A 17,398-nucleotide genomic window follows, 5' to 3' on the forward strand; every position below is an offset into this window, starting at 1 on the left:
AGCAACTGAGCTCAATTTAAAGATTTCAAATGACCAAAAGTTATAATCAAAATCTAGAATCTCTCTGGAGAGAGCTTAGAAAGCTTAGAAAGTTATAACTATTTTCTTTATTAGGCGTAAGCAAATAAAGAATTGGATTCGATCCTACTGTTTTGTTTCTGAGTTTGCTTCTGTCAGAAGTAGTGGAAATGGATTAGAGGGAGCACTGAATCTTTACCAAATCTTATTTTGAAAATCTGATATCTGCCATTGAATTTCGTCACTGAAATTGCAGGTCTTTAGAGCATACTGCTCAAAGATGTGCCAATATGACAATTCTTTGCCAAAAGAGAAGTCAGTTTTCTTATTCAAATTGGCATACAGGTAGTCCACAATTGATCCCAAAATATATGTTGCTAAATAAGAAATTTGTTAAGTGAGTTTTGCCCCACTTTATGACTTTTCTTGCCACATTTGTTAAGTGTTGTTGTTAAGTGTTGTTGTTGTTAAATTACTAACAGGCTTGTTAAGTGAATCTAGTTTCCCCATTGACTATGCTTGTCAGAAGATTGTAAACAGTGATCACATGACCCTGGCACACTGCAACCATCATAAATTTGTATATCAAACATACAAATGTAAATCACATGATCATGGGATGCTGCAATGGTCATAAGTGTGAAAAAAGGTCATAGGTCCATTGTAGGGGTGAAATCTAAAATTTTTCCCTACCAGTTCTGTGGGCGTGGCTTAGGGGGTGTCCTGTGACTGAGTGGGCATGGCTAACTTGATGTCACTCACAGCCATGCCCACTCAGTCACAAAACCCCCTTCCACCAAGCCACGCCCACAGAACCTGGTAGGAAAACTTTTTAAATTTCTTTCTCCTGCGGCTCCGCCCACCGGCCCCATTCCCTGGACTCCTACTGCTCACCTTTCTCCCGCAGCTGGCTGTCAGGGAAGGCAAGCGCCCAAAAGGTACCGGAGTCGCTCACTCTCCTTCTTGAATGAGCCGCTCTGGTCCACGCGCTGGCTGTGCAAGCGCACAGTTTATTTAATTCAGTGGCAGGTTGGATGTGCGCTTGCACAGCCGGCGTGTGGACCAGAGCGGCTCATTCAAGAAGGAGAGTGAATGACTCTGGTACCTTTCGGGCGTTTACCTTCCCTGACAGCCAGCCGCAGGAGAAAGGTGAGCAGTAGGAGTTGGAGAATGCACCATTCCTCAACTCCGGCCTTGCCACAGAGCTGCTGCCTGCTCACCCTTCGCCACACAGCTCTGCCCACCTGCCCCATTCCCCAGAGTCAGGGAATGCACCATTCCCAGACTCCTACTGCTCACCTTTCTCCCGCGGCTGGCTGTCAGGGAAGGCAAGCGCCCAAAAGGTAGCAGAGTCATTCACTCTCCTTCTTGAATGAGCCACTCTGGTCCACGCACCGGCTGCGCAAGCACACACCCAACCTGCCGCTGAATTAAATAAACAATGTGTGCTTGTGCAGCTGGCTCATGGACCAGAGCGGCTCATTCAAGAAGGAGAGTGAACGACTCCGTTACCTTTTGGGCGCTTGCCTTCCCTGACAGCCAGCCACGGGAGAAAGGTGAGCAGTAGGAGTCCAGGAATGGTGCATTCCCTGACTCTGGGGAATGGGGCGGGTGGGTGGGTCCATTGCCATTGAATGGTTGTAAGTTGAGGACTACCTGTATTTACATTTAAATTCCTTCTGAGTAGCTCTGACAATACAGTGCTTTAACAATACAAAAGTCACATGTTGTGGCAAGAGAGAACAGTATTCCGAAGTCTTAGCAGAATTCTCATATCAATAAAGTAAGATCACATATTTTATTGATTTTTTTCCCAGAGAGCCATGCTGCTTTCCGATGTTCTGAAAGAAATAGAAAAATCTGAGAAGTATCCTAATTTTGACATTTTCTCATATGGATTTCTCACTGAAAGAAAGTAAGTAAACAAAATCTGAATAAACAATGGTACATCACTAGAAGAAGGAACAGTGCCCACTAGCTTAAAATTAACTTTGTCAAACTGGTGCTAAAATCTAGAAGTGTTGCATTAGAACAGGAGCATAAGATTTTGAGTGACAGCAATACTGGGGAAGGCTGACTTAAAGGATGAATATTGTTTATTATTCTCCAAGAACAAGTTTGTTGGATATTTAAGAGTGGCCTAAATTTGCTAAGTAAATGCATATGGATTACTTAAAAACTTGAGTATTGCTACTGGCCTGCTCTGGTTTGAACAATCAATGTGATTGATCTGCTAACTTTGTCCATGGAGAGAAGGATGGAGGCTGTGTTATCAAAATTTATCACATCATGAACTCTTCAGTAGCAAGATCCTGCAATGATAGGTTTGTTTTTAAATGCTATAATTTAAAGAAAAGTAGAATAATTGAAGGTACAGCCCACTATAGAGAAATAATCTGTAGATACATAGGAGCCAACATTTGAAAAAAAAATATTCTGTTTATAAGGCATATGGTTTTATTAGGATTACTAATGTACTGGAGAACTGTTGAAGAAATGTGTTACTTAGAACTTCCATTTTTATTCAAACTAACCAAATCTTCAAGAGAGGGGCACTTCATTTCAACAAACATTCAAGAAAACTCTTGGAGGGAAATAGGTAGTTTAGAAATGTGAAAAATGAATGAATGAATGAATAAATAAATAAATAGGCAGGCAAGTTTGTTTAGTGCGACTTTGCAAAGTAACATAGCCCTTTCTCTTTGCTAAGAATGAAGGAAACCAAGTTTACATCATTCTACTTCAAAGTCCCCCAGGACCTCCTCCATTATTTGCAGTCTTTTTGTAGTTTTTACAATTGGTAAACACCAATAGTTGTTTTCATGCTTACCTGGTTTTCTGTTGCTCAAATATGGTAGTCCTAATATGAACACTTCTGGAATAGTTGGAATGACACATTTTCAACTTCACTTTGAGTTCAACAGGTTTTGAATTTAAAATCTTTAACCTACTGTAATGGAAAGGAAGGGAAAATCTTTTATTTATTTTATTTTATTTATTTGTCAAGTATGTATTAGATAATATATATAAGTATAAGCATAAATTGAATACATAAAATGAATACAAATATAGGGAACATTATGTCAAGTATTTGCAAGCCATTGGCACATATATCATACAGACACTAGTGGAGAGGGAATGGTAGCAGAACTCCACTCCAGGAGCTGTTGAAAAGGCGAGATGCCCTCCAAAATAACCTGTGAGAGAAGCTCCCCTGTTGTGACCAGAGGCCTTCAATGGAGGAGAACTTCACAGCAGCCCCAGTCTGAATCAACAATGGAAAACATCGAAGGGGGTTTCCATCCAGCTACACCCTGGCAGCCAAAGGCCACCCAGATGCAGCAAGAGATCCCAGGGGCCGAGCCAGGCAATGTTGGAGAAGGCTTCTTCAGCACTGACGAAGAGGGGGCAGAAGGACCAGATGAAAGCCTGGACAGGCAAGTGGCTGAGATGTCAGAAGAGGAGTGCCGAGCAGCGCTTGCCTCCCTCCTGAAGACAAGGGCAGCAGCCAGAAAGAGGCCTGAGGAGGCAGCACCAGAGATGCCTGCCATCCCGGTAAGGACTCCCCTGCCTGATCTCTCCAAGATGGCACCTGCCGCCAGAGAGACTGCCCCCCCACCCAGTTTCCCGCCAAACAAAATGGCCGCCAGGCCACTTCCGGAGGCAACTTCCTCCAAGATGGCTGCTCTCCTGGGCACTTTGCCAGAACCACGAGCCAGGCCATCCCCAGCTCCACAGCCCAGGCCTACAACGCCAGCCAGTCAGTTCAGCATTCCAGAGGCCCAGAGGACCACTCCGAACCCACAAGCCCCTTGCCAGGCCCCGCCTGCCAAGGCAAACATCAAAGAGGCCATAGAGGCCCTGGTTGCTGCCCTGGAATTTATGGAGCAACCACCCACCGGCCGCCCCGAGGTCCCAGACCCAGCTGCCCACTTAAGGAGGGCCCCAAATCCAACCTCCCACCCCTGGAGGAACCCAGATGGACCTGCAGCCTCCCACCCCCCACTGCAGAGGCGCTCACCATTCACTGAATGCTCCACGGAGGCCCAGGCTGAGGCCTCCACACCTTTCCGGCCCTGCTGGGATGATCCGGAGCTGCAATCCTGCTCCTCTGATGGAGAAGAGGAGATCCAGAGACATTTCCAGGCCTATCCAGCCCATGGACCTCATCTGATGGGCCTCCAGTCTCCAGAAAGATCTCCAGGCCTTCTTCCCACTCCTCCAAGGCTTCCCCGCCACATCGCTGATGTCCGGGCCTATACTGAAGCTCCAGCCAGACTTGACTTCAGAGCTCAGAGAGGGAGATCGGAGCTCCAACAAGAAAAGGCTTTGGAGCATGCTCCATTTCCTGCACGTGCCCAGTTGCTTCAAACTACAGAAGGACTACAAAAAGGAGCCAGACCTAAGCAATCGATCCCAGGCTTAGGGATCCCAATGCCATTCACAACCGGCTCTTTTCAGCCATTTGAACAACTCCCCATGCAGTTTAATGGCAATAATTTTGTAACTTTGCCAAATAATTTTGAAAAATTACATTTAAGTGGTCAGAATTTTTAAAAAATGGTGTAAAGAGATTCAGATAATTCTCTTAAGAGAAAATACTCTGGACATGATCAAAAGACCACCCCCTTTACCTTGGAGCCCTGAAATTGAGTTCCTGCATAAAAGAGCTTACACAACCCTGTTAAGTTCTATAGACACAGCTCTGTATGCCAGTCTTTCAGACGGCCTCACAGCTCAGGAATTTTGGACTGCCCTATATAATTTGTTCCATAGTGACAATATGGCTGCAACCAGCAGATTGTCAAGAATTTTCCACAACTATAAACTCAAACCTGGTGTCAAAATGGGGGAACATTTGGCAACGCTTAAAGCCATGAGGGATGAGCTTATACAGAGGGGGGAGCCTGTTTCTGAATCCATTTTAATTAGTGTGATGTTGAACTCCCTAGACAAATCCTGGAGTCCCTTTATTATTTCTCTAGAAGGGGTTTCTAGGGAACAAAGAAATATAGAATACTTTTCTGGCCGCTTTATTGAGGAAGATTTAAGGCGCAGAGATGAGGAACAACAAGAAATGAAGGAGGCATATCACAGGCCTAGGCCTCAGAGGAGGCGCCAGGACACAAGTGAAAGGATTAATACCCTTCCCACCTGCTTTGACTGTGGCATACAAGGTCACTTTAAAAGGGAGTGCCCTCGCTCTAGGGCCAACACAGCTGGACTTAAGCACAATAAAAATAAAAGAGGCCGTGGAAGAGGGGGAGGTGGTCATAAAGGATACCAATTCTGTAGTGTCACTAGTGACAATCACACCTCCCAGGTAAGGGATGCTGAGGGGCTGTGGCTTCTTGATTCAGGTGCATCAATGCATATAGCCAACACGAAGCAACGATTTAAGGTTTTACACCCACTCAAGTCCTCAGTAAAAGTTGCCACTGGGGACAAGGCAGAGGTAACTGGGGAAGGTGTGATCAATGTGCCTGGTATAGGAGATGTCACAGGGGCACTGTATGTTCCCTCAATCAAGAACAACCTTTTAAGCATCTTAAAATTGACTGAGGATAAAAATGTAAAACTGGTTTTTGAGAAGGGTGGAGGTTATGTTTTCGAAAATGGGGGTGTTGTTGGCGATATTGTAAAAATCAACAATTTGCCTTATTTTTCCCCAAAAGCGCAGGTCAAAAGGCACAAGAAACCTAACAAGAGGGCTCAGGGAGCTAACGCCCAGATAGAGCAGAAAGCTTCTGTGCCAGCTCCCAGGTTGTCCAAACTCAAGGACCCTGGACCTAAAACCAATGAAGCTTTTAAACCAGCTCCTAGGACATCCAAAGCCATTAAGGCTGAGCCCATTAAGGTCACAACTCCTCAGCCAACCCTGAGGAACTCTAAGGTGACCATTAATCCAGTGCCTACTCTCATTACTGAACAGACCAAGGCTTGTAATGGTAAGATACATAAGGTTGACAAAGTATGCATGGGTAAACCTTTACATTTGGATTGTGCTCATATATTACACCGCAGGCTCGGCCATGCCAGCTTCCCGGTTATTAAGAAAATGCAAGATTTTTCTGATGGGCTTAAGATAAAGAATTGTAATACCTATTTGGAATGTGCCATCTGTAAGGCAGCAAAATCTAAAACTGCTGCTATACCTAAGGTCTCTTCCCGTCGTGCAAGGTACCCTTATCAGCTGGTACACATGGATTTGGTTGGTCCTTTTAGACCCTCCCTTGGTGGGGGGCGTTATTTTTTAACAGTAGTAGATGATTACTCTCGTTATGGCCATGTATTTATTTTAAAGGACAAAAATGAAGTCTTTACCAACTTCAAATATCTTTACAACCAGATCCAAACGCAACACAAGGTGTGCATCGCCCAGGTGCAGAGTGATAGGGGGACTGAGTTTACATCCAAGACTTTCGAAAAGTGGATGAAGGAGAGAGGTATCGTCCATTTTAAATCATCCCCTCGAACTCTGTCCACGAATGGCATTGTAGAAAGGAGAAATGGCATGCTGCAGAATGTCATGAACTGCCTACTTGCAGATGCTGACATGAGCCAAGTTTTTTGGGTAGAAGCGGTCAAAATGGCTAATTATCTAGTCAACAGGACGTGGAGTAGTGCTATTAACCAAACCCCATACTTCCTGGTCCATGGAAGAAAACCTAGCCTCTCACAGCTGAGAATTTTTGGTTCCTATGCCTGGGTCCATATTCCCAAGCACCTCAGAAGAAAGGGGGGCAAGGCATCAAGGAGGCTCAGATTTATAGGTTATGCAACCGGCAGCAAGGCCTCTAGGTTTGTAGACAAAAATAACCTTGTCATTGTCTCTAGATCAGCTTCCTTTGAGGAGGGGTCAAATTGGTCAAAAATTCATTCCAATGAACCCGGTTATTCCCCTATTAGAAGCGACACTGAACAAGCAGCACCACCTGAAGAGGATGAACCAACAAACTCCAAACAACTGACCAGCGAAGATCCGGATGGTGATGAATCCCTACCTGACTCTGACGATTCAGACAAGGAATCCCTGGGTGACTTCACACCTCCTGCCTCACCTAAACGACCATATCTTCGCAGCACCTGGGACAGAGGCCCGCCCCATTTTGATTGGAAAGATACCTCCGGCAGCTCCAATTCTGACACCGATGCTCCGGATGACAATGATGATGGTGAGTGGCAATTTCCCAGACGGTCAAAACGCTCCAATAAAGGGGTGCCACCCAAAAGGTTGGACATTGGCTGTGTTGCCTCAGTCAACAGCGTTACCATGACCCCTAAAACGTACTCAGATGTCCTCCAGCTTCCCGAGGAAGAACAGCGCAGGTGGAGGGTGGCAATGGAGCGGGAAATGGACAGTCTCAAAAAATTGAAAGTCTTCATCCCCATGGAAGTCCCCAAAAAGAGGAAAGCAATTGGCACCCGTCGGGTCTACAAGGTCAAGCCAATGCCCAACAACAAACTCCTCTATAAGGCCCGGCTGGTAGCACAAGGCTACGCACAGCGCTACTTGCAGGACTTTGATGAAACATACTCCCCCACCGTGAGAGCGGAAAGTGTGAGGGCTGCTTTGGTCACCGCAGCAGCACATGGGGAACACATTTTTCAATTTGATGTGCAAACTGCTTATTTACACGCACATCTAAAACAAGAAATTTATGTCAGAGGTGACCCTGGATTTCAACGGCAGGAAGGCCACACCTGGCTTCTGAAGAAAAGTTTGTACAGCCTCAAACAATCAGGCAGACTGTGGTACAAATGCCTGACTAAAACTCTCAAATCACTGGGTTTCCATCCATCTCCAGCTGATAAATGTACCTTCACAAGGGATACCAAAGGGGGGCTGGAGAAAGTCCTAGTGTATGTCGATGACCTTTTATATATAGGGCCTGACAAGGGGGGAAGTATTATATTTGCCAGGACCCTACAAAAAAAGTTCACTCTAAAGTCTTTAGGATATGTGGACAAGTACCTAGGCGTACAAATCATCACTACACCAAAAGGTTTTGCTCTCTCCCAAAAGGAAAAGATAGAGGAACTCTTGGTGAAATGTAAAATGGAAGATAGCAAGCCAACGGCTATCCCAATGCAGACCGACTATTATGGATTGGCACACAAGGATAGCCCAGAGTTCCAAAATAATACTCTATTTAGGTCAGTGATTGGCTCATTACTATATATAAGTAACTGGAGCCGTCCAGATATTTCCCTGGCCGTAAACCTGCTATCTAGACAAGTGGAACATCCTACCCAGTTCCACTGGTTGGCCATTAAAAAGCTATTAAGGTATCTTAAGACCACAGCAGATTACATGCTTCGCTTGGAACCTGAGAATAGAGACAAGGCCCAATTAAAATGCTTCGCGGATGCGGACTGGGCCGGAGATACCAAGACACGTAGGAGTACTTCGGGCTTCTTGGTACTATTAAATGAGGCACCCATCCATTGGCATGTGGGGCAACAGAAATTTGTTTCGTGCTCCACCGCTGAGGCCGAATATGCATGCTTATTATAGGCAGGGAACGATCTGATATGGTTTGATGCCTTAATTTCTAGCATCTGGACACCACCGACTTTGCCCATCCAAATTATAGAAGACAACATCGGGGCCATAAGCATTGCCAAAGCCTATGCGGTGGGAAAAAGGTCCAGACATATTGATATCCGCTATCAAAATGTTAGGCAACTAGTAGAGATGGGGTTTATATCTTTATCACATTGTCAGACCAAATATCAAACAGCTGATATTTTCACAAAACCTCTACCAGCAGATAGGCACAAAGATCTGTGTAAAAAGTTATGTCTCACAGGGTAAAATCTGTTGTGCATTGCATTTGTATGTTTGCATGCCATTGGCTCGCAAGGAGGGGAACTGTCAAGTATTTGCAAGCCATTGGCACATATATCATACAGACACTAGTGGAGGCAGAAAGTGCCCCCACCCCTATGTGGAGAGGAGGGGCTTACACTGAGTATAAAACCCCCTCTAACCTTTCCACCATGCTCTCTTTTACGTTTGTTCTCCATGAGACATGATCTTTGATAGGGGTAATCACACACGCTGTGTGCCCCCTATCCTAATGGATATTAAGACAGCCTTTGTATATAGTTAATATGTTTTGTTATATGAATAAATACATTTATCATATTTATTCATGCATCTGCCTTTGGACTCTTCTATGCTCCTGGGTGTTTCTACGATCCCAATTTCCACACATTAGGATGGTAGGCACGCTGGTACGCCCCTTATAGACCTCTTAGGAATGGGGTGAGGTCCACGGTAGACAACCTTAGGTTAAAATTTGGGGAGTTTTGGGATGAAACCACAGAGTCAGGTAGTGCATTCCAGGCACTGACCACTCTGTTGCTGAAGTCATATTTTCTGCAATTGAGTTTGGAGCGGTTCATTTTAAGTTTGTATCTATTGTGTGCTCATGTATTGTTGTGGTTGAAGCTGAAGTAGTCATCGACAGGTAGGAGATTGTAGCAGATAGTTTTATGAGCTACTCTTAGGTTATACTGAAGGCAGAATAGTTCTAAGTTTTCTAAGCCCAGAATTTCAAGTCTGGTGGCATAAGGTATTTTGTTACGAGCAGAGGAATGGAGGACTATTCTTGTGAAATATTTCTGGACATGCTCAATTGTATTAATGTCTGATATGCAGTGTGGGTTCCAGACAGATGAGCTGTATTCGAGAATTGGTCGATTTATGTATAGTATGAAGAGTGTTGGTCCTAGAACACTGCTTTGGGGGATACCACTATTAACAGGTGCAGGATTTGATAGGGTGCTCCCTATTTTGACCACTTGTTGTCTGTTTGACAGGAATGCGGCTATCCAATTATGTAGGGGTGTGGAGATGGATTTAGGATTTAGTTTTAGAAGTAGTTTGTCATGTACCATTGAATCAAAAGCTTTACAGAAGTCTATGTAAATTGTGTCTATTGCTTTTCCCTGATCAAGATTTGTAGTCCATATGTTTTTGCAGTGTAGAAGCTGTAGATTACAGGATAATTTTTTTCTGAAACCAAATTGTTTATTAGAGAGTAGGTTGTTTGTTTCTAAGTGGAGGGTAATGGATTGGTGATGATTGATTCCATGATTTTGCAGGTGTCGCAGCATAAAGAGATTGGTCTATAATTTTCAACTAGGCTGGGTTCTCCCTTTTTGAAGATAGGGATGACAGTGGCTAGTGACCATAGGTTGGGTAGGGATCTTAAGGAACAGGAGGAAGAGCTTCTGTTGTGACTCCTACCCCCGAGGCCAACTTATCGGAGGGAGAAGGCTCTGAACATGAAGGAGAGGAGTTGGCCAGGCCTCCCTCTCCAGGACCCTCCTCTCTGGCAATGCCTCAGATGTCTCCCAAAGGAGAAGAGATTGGCCAGGAGCCAGGTATCTCCTTGCAGTCGGACAGTGACGGAGATAAGTCTTGGCTGGATCCACGCCAGCGTCGGAGAGACAAGCGCAGCAGAAAAGGAGGCGTGCCAGAGATTAAGCTGAGTCACTGGACCACACCCCACAGGGGATAAAAGGGGGTGAGGTGGCCATTCAGACTCTGTGACGGACAAAACTAAACTACTAGCGAGTCACATTGTATCTTTGAAACAACGTTATCTGCCTTGGATTTAATACGGACTGGACTTGACAATTCTTGAACTGTGTGTATCTTGTTTGGGTTTATCTGAAGGAGGAACAACCCCTCCCTCTATGAGTAAAGTTCTTGGCAAGCAGCTACTGGGTTGCTGCCAATCCTCTTATCAAAAGAATTTGTTGTCTGCAAGTTTTATTTAACCCCTGGCTGTTTGTTTGTGTGCGTGTGTGAGATGGGGACAGAACACTACCAAGACAATGGTCAGATAAAAGAAATCTGAGCCTGGGGCAAAACTGTAACTTGAGAAGGCATCTCAGACAAAACCTCCCCCCCTCCAGTTCTCATAAAGGTAAAGAGGGGGGCGCAATGAGGGAAGCACATTTAAACTTGCTAGATTCTGTTACTATAGTCTTATATTAAAAATAGAATGAGTATGCATGGCCTTGGTTTTCCAGTCTGAAAGATTGACATCTATCTATCTATCTAGATGCTATGTGAACTATGAGCAGTCCAATTGGGTGGACCTCCTGCCTTTCACTGAGATCGCGTACAATAATGTAGTTCACAGTAGCATGGTACTAACCCCGTTCAAAGTAGTGAGTGGCATGGACTACACCCCAATAGTTGAGTATCTAAGGGATCCCCCTCCTCAGTCAGCTGGACTGATTGGATGTCAATGCTGAAAGCAACCTGGGAAAATGTCAAGAAAGAACTAGCTGTTGTGACCCGCCAGCGGTCTGCGCGGATTGTTGCTGATCCCAACGACGAGGAGGCTGGTGTGGTGCTGCGCCAGCAGCCTGTGTAGCTGGCGCTCGAGTCGGACAGCGAGGAGGCTGAAGAAGATGTGGTGCCAGAGGTAAGGATTCAGTCAGGGCCTTCAGAACCTCCAGAGGCTCCTTTAAGTGAAGAGGATGAAGAGGAGGAGCCTCTTCTCAATGCACGGGCACGCACAGCTGCCAAAAGGCAGGAGTGGCTCCTCAGGAGGAGGTCTCCTCGAGAGTAAGCCTTAGGACTAATTGGCCACTCCCTTAGCCTATTTAAGAAAGTATGCAGCTTGTAACAAGCTGCAGGAAACAACTTTAGTTCGCTAATCATCGCGTTGGGATGTCTCTGCAACCTTGCTTCTAGGCTTTCTGCCAACTCCAGTAAGACTCTGACTATCTTATCTGTGGAATTCTGGCAGGCTGTTAAGAATGCTTTATTAACAGCCGGCATTTGCTAAAACTGCGTTATTTGAGTAAACTAAGTTTTGTTCAGAGTTTATGTGTGCTGTGTTCTTTGGGATCTGTAGCTGGGGCAGAACACTAGCTAAAGTGTCACAAACCTATAAGAAACAGACAGACAAATATCGAGCTCCGCAATGGCCATTTCAGCCATTTCAGTTGGAGGAGAAAGGTTACCTCTCAACAAAATATTTGAGGTTAAAAGTCCCTAGCAAGAAACTGGGGCCAAAGTTTATGAAACCATTCCCCATAGTAAAGATCATCAACCCAGTCACAGTGCAATTGAAATTGCCCTGACTGCCAGGGAAGATACATCTGGTATTCCATAATAGCCTCTTAAAACCCACAGTTGGATTGACCCTGAGGCCACTTCCCCATGAGCCCCCAGACCCCATGGTCATAGGGGGCCAAACTCATTATGAGGTGCAGTGAATCCTCGATTCGAGGTGGCATAGGAGACAACTCCAATACTTAATCAAGTGGAAGGTGTCAATTTGCAAAGCTTTCAAGTTGCCATGAGCAGGAGGGAGAGAGAACTGACGGAGCTGATTGATTTCCCTAACTGAAACTACATTCCACAGCAATCAGTAGGAGAGTGTTGGGTTTCACAGCCAGACAAAGTAGTTAATTGGAAAATGTGATTTATGACACAGCCAGGGAGGAGGGGAGAGACAGGGTCATAGGGGAATGTAAATCTACATGGGATTAGTTCTAACTGCATCTGAATATTGCCGAAATGGTGCTCCTAATAAATGACTGTATTTCTTTTGAAGTTTGGCTCGTGATTCATGAATTAATAAGGGCATCTCTCAGAAACTTCACAGACAGTTAGAACTACTTTTAAAATCGATCAAGATTAACCAGGTTTCCTGAATCCTGGACTCTCCAATTGCTCCCCGATATCTGAGGTGCTGGGAGGGAAAATCAGGCAACCATGGGCGAAGATGGGCTATCTGAAGAGAGCCTGATTGCAGCCAGAGTGCAGCCTCCCTCGGACATCAAAGCTGAGATGCCTGCTCCAGCGGCGGAAGCAAGAAGAGATGAGTATTGGTGGGAGTTAATCCCTAAAGCAGCTGAGGTTCAGTTCCCCCACCCCAATGCCTGGGAAAAGGGGAAGCCCCTGAGCGAGCTGGGAAGAGTGGAGTGGAGGCTGGACTGGAAACAAGCCAGGCTCCCAAAGCCCCTGGGGAGTTCCAGAGAGCAGCTGAGGGAGGAATTTGACCAGGCCACCCTTCCCGATGAGGGGCCATCATGCAGGCCAAAGGAGAGGGAAGGAGCAGTGGATCCCTTTGAAGTGAGGAGAAGCAGACAGGAACACAGCCCCCCTTCTCCACCCAACAGAAAGAGGCTGCAACGAGTGTCTTTTCCATGCATCAGGCAGGCTGCCCAGGGCAGACAAATCCCTCTCTCCTTCCAAACTAGAGCTGAGGAAGAGGGCCAGCTACAGCTACATCAAATGCAAACATACAGAGGCCAACAGGAGGAGAGAGGAGCAGTGCTGAATGAAGTGCCCCAGTTCAGAGGAAAGTTTGATGGGGACTCAGACCAGCTAGCTCTATTCCTTGACTCAGCTGAGATCCACCTAGAATGTTATGGACACCTCTACCCATCCCCCAGAGCCATAGTGGATACCATCGCAGAGGGGCTAGAGGGGGGAAGCAAAGGAATAGCTAGCAGCCCTCCACAAGAGGAGAGCCCCCCAACTGCAAGACGCAGATGACTTCCCACGACTGCTAGAGGCCAGATTCAAGGAGGCGGAAGAAGACCCATATGAAGAAGATGAGCTCAGCGGTCTGCAAGCAGTTCAGTTTTGAGTTTTGCCATTAGATCGCTTGTTGGTTGGTCGTGCAAGTCACGGCGCTGTCATCTGGTGGTTACTTGGACTGCTATTTGGGTAGGGGGAACGATGGCGTCTATTACCTGCTCCCGCTCGCATTTGTACTGGGGCATGTGAGAGAAGGCATCAGCTAGAAAGTTCCTCCCCCCCCCCCCGTAATGTGCTTTAGCACGAAGTCGAAATGGTTGAAGTATTGAGCCCAACGGACTTGTTTGGGCGATAGTTTTCACGGGGTCTTGAGGGCCTCCAGGTTTTTGTGATCAGTCCAGACTTTGAATGGTTTCTGGCCCCCTTCCAGCAGGTGTCGCTAGGTTAGCAGTGCCCATCTCACTGTGAACGCCTCCTTTTCCCACGCTGCCCATCATCTCTCTGTATTCATGAGTTTGAGGGAGGTGTAGGCGTAGGGTTATAGATTTCCTTGACTATTTCTTTGTAGTAGCACTGCTCCAACTGCCACGTCGCTGGCGTCTGCTTAGATGACGAAGGGTTGTTTGGGGTCAGGATGCTTCAACACCGGTTCCTTCGCAAACATTTCTTTTAGTGTATGAAATGCCTCTTGGCAGGTTATGTCCCTCTGTAGAGGTTGTCCTGGGCTGGGTTTTATTCCTGGGCTTCCTGTCTTTAGGAGAAACTTGGCTCGAGACTCAGGAGTTAATTAGGGCATCTGTCGGAACCTTGACAGCGCCCCTCTTTGCTTCACTGCCCCTACAGGGCAGATCTCTCGGAGCCCACAAACAGGGAGAACTCAGCACAGGGAACATGGAGACCATGGCATAAACCATTGGTAGTTTCAGTGGTTCAGTGGTTAGAAGCACACTTCATACAAAAAAAAATTGGATAGCACATTGACAAAATTTCCATATGTCAATTAGAAACAGCCACACTGCTAATATCCACATATATAATACACTAGTAAATTATGATATCTGGATGGCCATTGTTTTTTCAACGTATTGCAGAACCAGGATTTACTGTCTGTTGCTGTCTTCTCTGTTCTGGTTTAGTATACATTTGTTCTTAAGGCTTGGTCTTGAGCAGCCAGAATTAGCCCCTCTGTTCTTTCTTCAACTTTTCTGCTGTTAGCCATTGCCAGGTACTGTTGTTAACTGCTTTGAGTGCTTTTTTTTTTCTTTAAATGTACTGCCCAGATAATACCTTATCTTTTCTGTTCTTCATTTGATCTTTCTTGTAGGCCAGTTTAGTCTCTCCAGTACTCAGCAAGCCTTCCTGGTATACTGGCTTTGGTGCATCTTCTTCACTGTCTTTCAGATTTTCATACAATGTTCTTTTTTTCTTTTTCACCCATTTGATGTACTTGTAATGTGAAATGGGATCAGAGGTGGGATTCTACCAGTTCCCACCTAGTCGCTAGAACTGGTAATTAATTTTCTAAGCAGTTCGGAGAACCGGTTGTTAGAAGAAATCTCCTTTTGATTTTTTCCACTTTATAGGGTTAATCCCATAATGAATTACAACATTCTGGTGTTGTTTGTAGTCTAATCTTTATTGCCCTGCTTACAGAAACTGTCTCTCCATTAACCCTTATTACATTCTTGGTATTATGCCTAGACTTACTGTCGCCTGAGCTTCTCTGGAGTTTTTTTCTTTACTGGTATTTTACTGGGGCTTGACTTTCTTAAAGGGGAAGGGTTGTTTTAAGCTTTTTACACTGTTGTTGGGAGGAAATACTCCCCTGTTGGAGTTCTTCCAGCTGGGATGCAACAATTAGCACTTTGAAGAAATAATTGAATAATGAAGCAGAGCTGCCAGAAAGAAGGTTTTAATGACAAGGAACCAAGATGAGTGACATTCAGCAAGGCTTCTTGGCTAGCTAGAAAGACTGACATTCAAACATGAGTTTACATACCCTTTCTGACTTTTGGTCTAAAACTGGTTTTTGGTGAAGTTTAGTTCTGTGCTTGGTGATGTTTAATCTTGTGTTTATTGATGGGATAATTTTCCCTATTTGGCTTTGTTTGGAAGGAAAAATGTTAATCTCTGTTCCTGAGAAGAAGCAGCTTCAGAAGTCTGGCTAGTTCCTGTATCTATTTGTTCTGGTGATTGGTTTAACAAGCAACAGCTACTGTGTTTGCTCCTTTGCTTCATTCTAGTGCTAATTGCTTTCTTTGTAGTTAGGCTTATCTCAAGTGCTTTTTCTATCTGGGGAGGAGGTCTTCCTTCACTGCTTTAGTGGTTCTTGGCACTGTCCTTTTGGAGTGTACTTCCAAGAGGCAGGATGCAAGCTTGGCACTGATTTTTTTACTGCCTTTCTGGGGGGCATGTGATCTTTCCTTAAATCTGGATGATTTCCTTAGGATATCTTATGAGGTGAGTGAGACCAGCTGGTATCTTTAAGTGGTGCAAATGGATCTAAGGATTGCTTCTCCTGGGTGTACTCTTTCTGGAAAGCTTAAATGACCTCTCTGCTAAAGGGTTTCACTTTATGAGCAAGAGTTGGCTGTTGATAGCTATCATTGCATTTTAACAATTTTAATTCCTCAAGGTGCTCTGGCACCCTGCCTGATTTGTAACTCCGGCTTGCAGGTGTTTCTAATCTAATGATTGGTATTTAGGGCAGCTTTTTGCAAGAAAAGAAGCTTTTTGTATTTTTGTACAGGTAATCCTTGACTTACAACAGTTCATTTAGTGACCTTTCAAAGTTACAATGGCATTGAAAAAAGTGACTTATGAGTTTTTCACGCTTACGAAAAAGTCACTGCAGCATCCCCATGGTCATGAGAGGCCAAGTGAAGTGAAATGCCCCTTGATGTGAGTTGGCCACATGCACCCAGTCACATGACTACCAAGCCAAGCCCACCAAGCCATGCCCACAGAACTAGTAGTAAAAAAAAATGAATCCCACCACTGAATGGGATAATTAGCAGCGGACACATAGTTGAACCCACTTCACTGTGGGACTCTGCCACAGCCAACCCACCATGGGTGTTCATTCTCAGCTGGCCTTCAGTTGGCTCCTTTCCCACCAATGGTCCAATGACACTCCTCCCCTGTATCCTTGTCCTGGGCAATTTGCTGAGGGACACTTATCCCCAGCATGTTCCATGCACAGCATGGAACAAGTAGCCACATGTCCTGGCAATCAAACTGTGTGCTAAGCAATAGGCCTCTGCCTTCCCATTGAATGCAGTCCTGCCAGCTTGGCTTCCTGAAGTAGAAAGATGGGGAGGGGAGCAAATGAGTTGTTTCCCCTAGCAAGAAGCAGAATAATACAACTCACTGTGCTTTGTATGGGCATAAGAAGCTAGGATGGCAAAGCTGCTGCCTTCCAGATATTTGCTGCCTTCCAACAGATGGTGTTGCAGAGAGCCCCTTGGCTGAACACTGCAGATTCATGGCAAGGCAGGGAGGGGGCAGACATTCATGCTGTTTCTGAAAGGGAGAGTCTTTCCAAGCACATCCAGAAATCAGGAATTTGTTTTCAGTTTCAAGATCAGGCTTACTGCATTCTAGGAACCAAAATGAAGCACTTCAGAATTATCAATTTCAGCCACATTTGCATAACAAAACCCCTAGGGAAGAGGCATGATAAATGTGAAGGACCCCCTTGGAAAAGGAGCTGTTAACCATGACCTGAAAGCTTCTCTGACTGAGCATGTTTTCTGTAATTATAGTCAGTAAAATAAAATGAAAATATTAAAGAAATTCATTCTCTCAGAAAGAGAAAGAAAGAGGGAGAGAGGGAGGAAAATATCAACCCTACCCCAT

At 45.2% G+C, this 17,398-nt stretch overlaps 1 long non-coding RNA gene across 1 annotated transcript; it reads right to left on the minus strand.

Moving 5' to 3' along the window:
• Positions 1 to 1,802: 1,802 nt before the first annotated feature.
• LOC132709427 (uncharacterized) lies at positions 1,803 to 2,934 on the minus strand. Its single transcript, XR_009620444.2, has 2 exons — positions 2,849 to 2,934; positions 1,803 to 1,859 (listed from the first exon to the last, which is right to left on the minus strand). It is a non-coding gene; the product is annotated as an uncharacterized LOC132709427 (long non-coding RNA).
• Between the last annotated feature and the right edge of the window lie 14,464 nt (positions 2,935 to 17,398).

The sequence above is a fragment of the Pantherophis guttatus genome, chromosome 4, assembly GCF_059756535.1.
Source record: "Pantherophis guttatus breed Tessera chromosome 4, ASM5975653v1, whole genome shotgun sequence".
NCBI lineage: Eukaryota > Metazoa > Chordata > Lepidosauria > Squamata > Colubridae > Pantherophis > Pantherophis guttatus.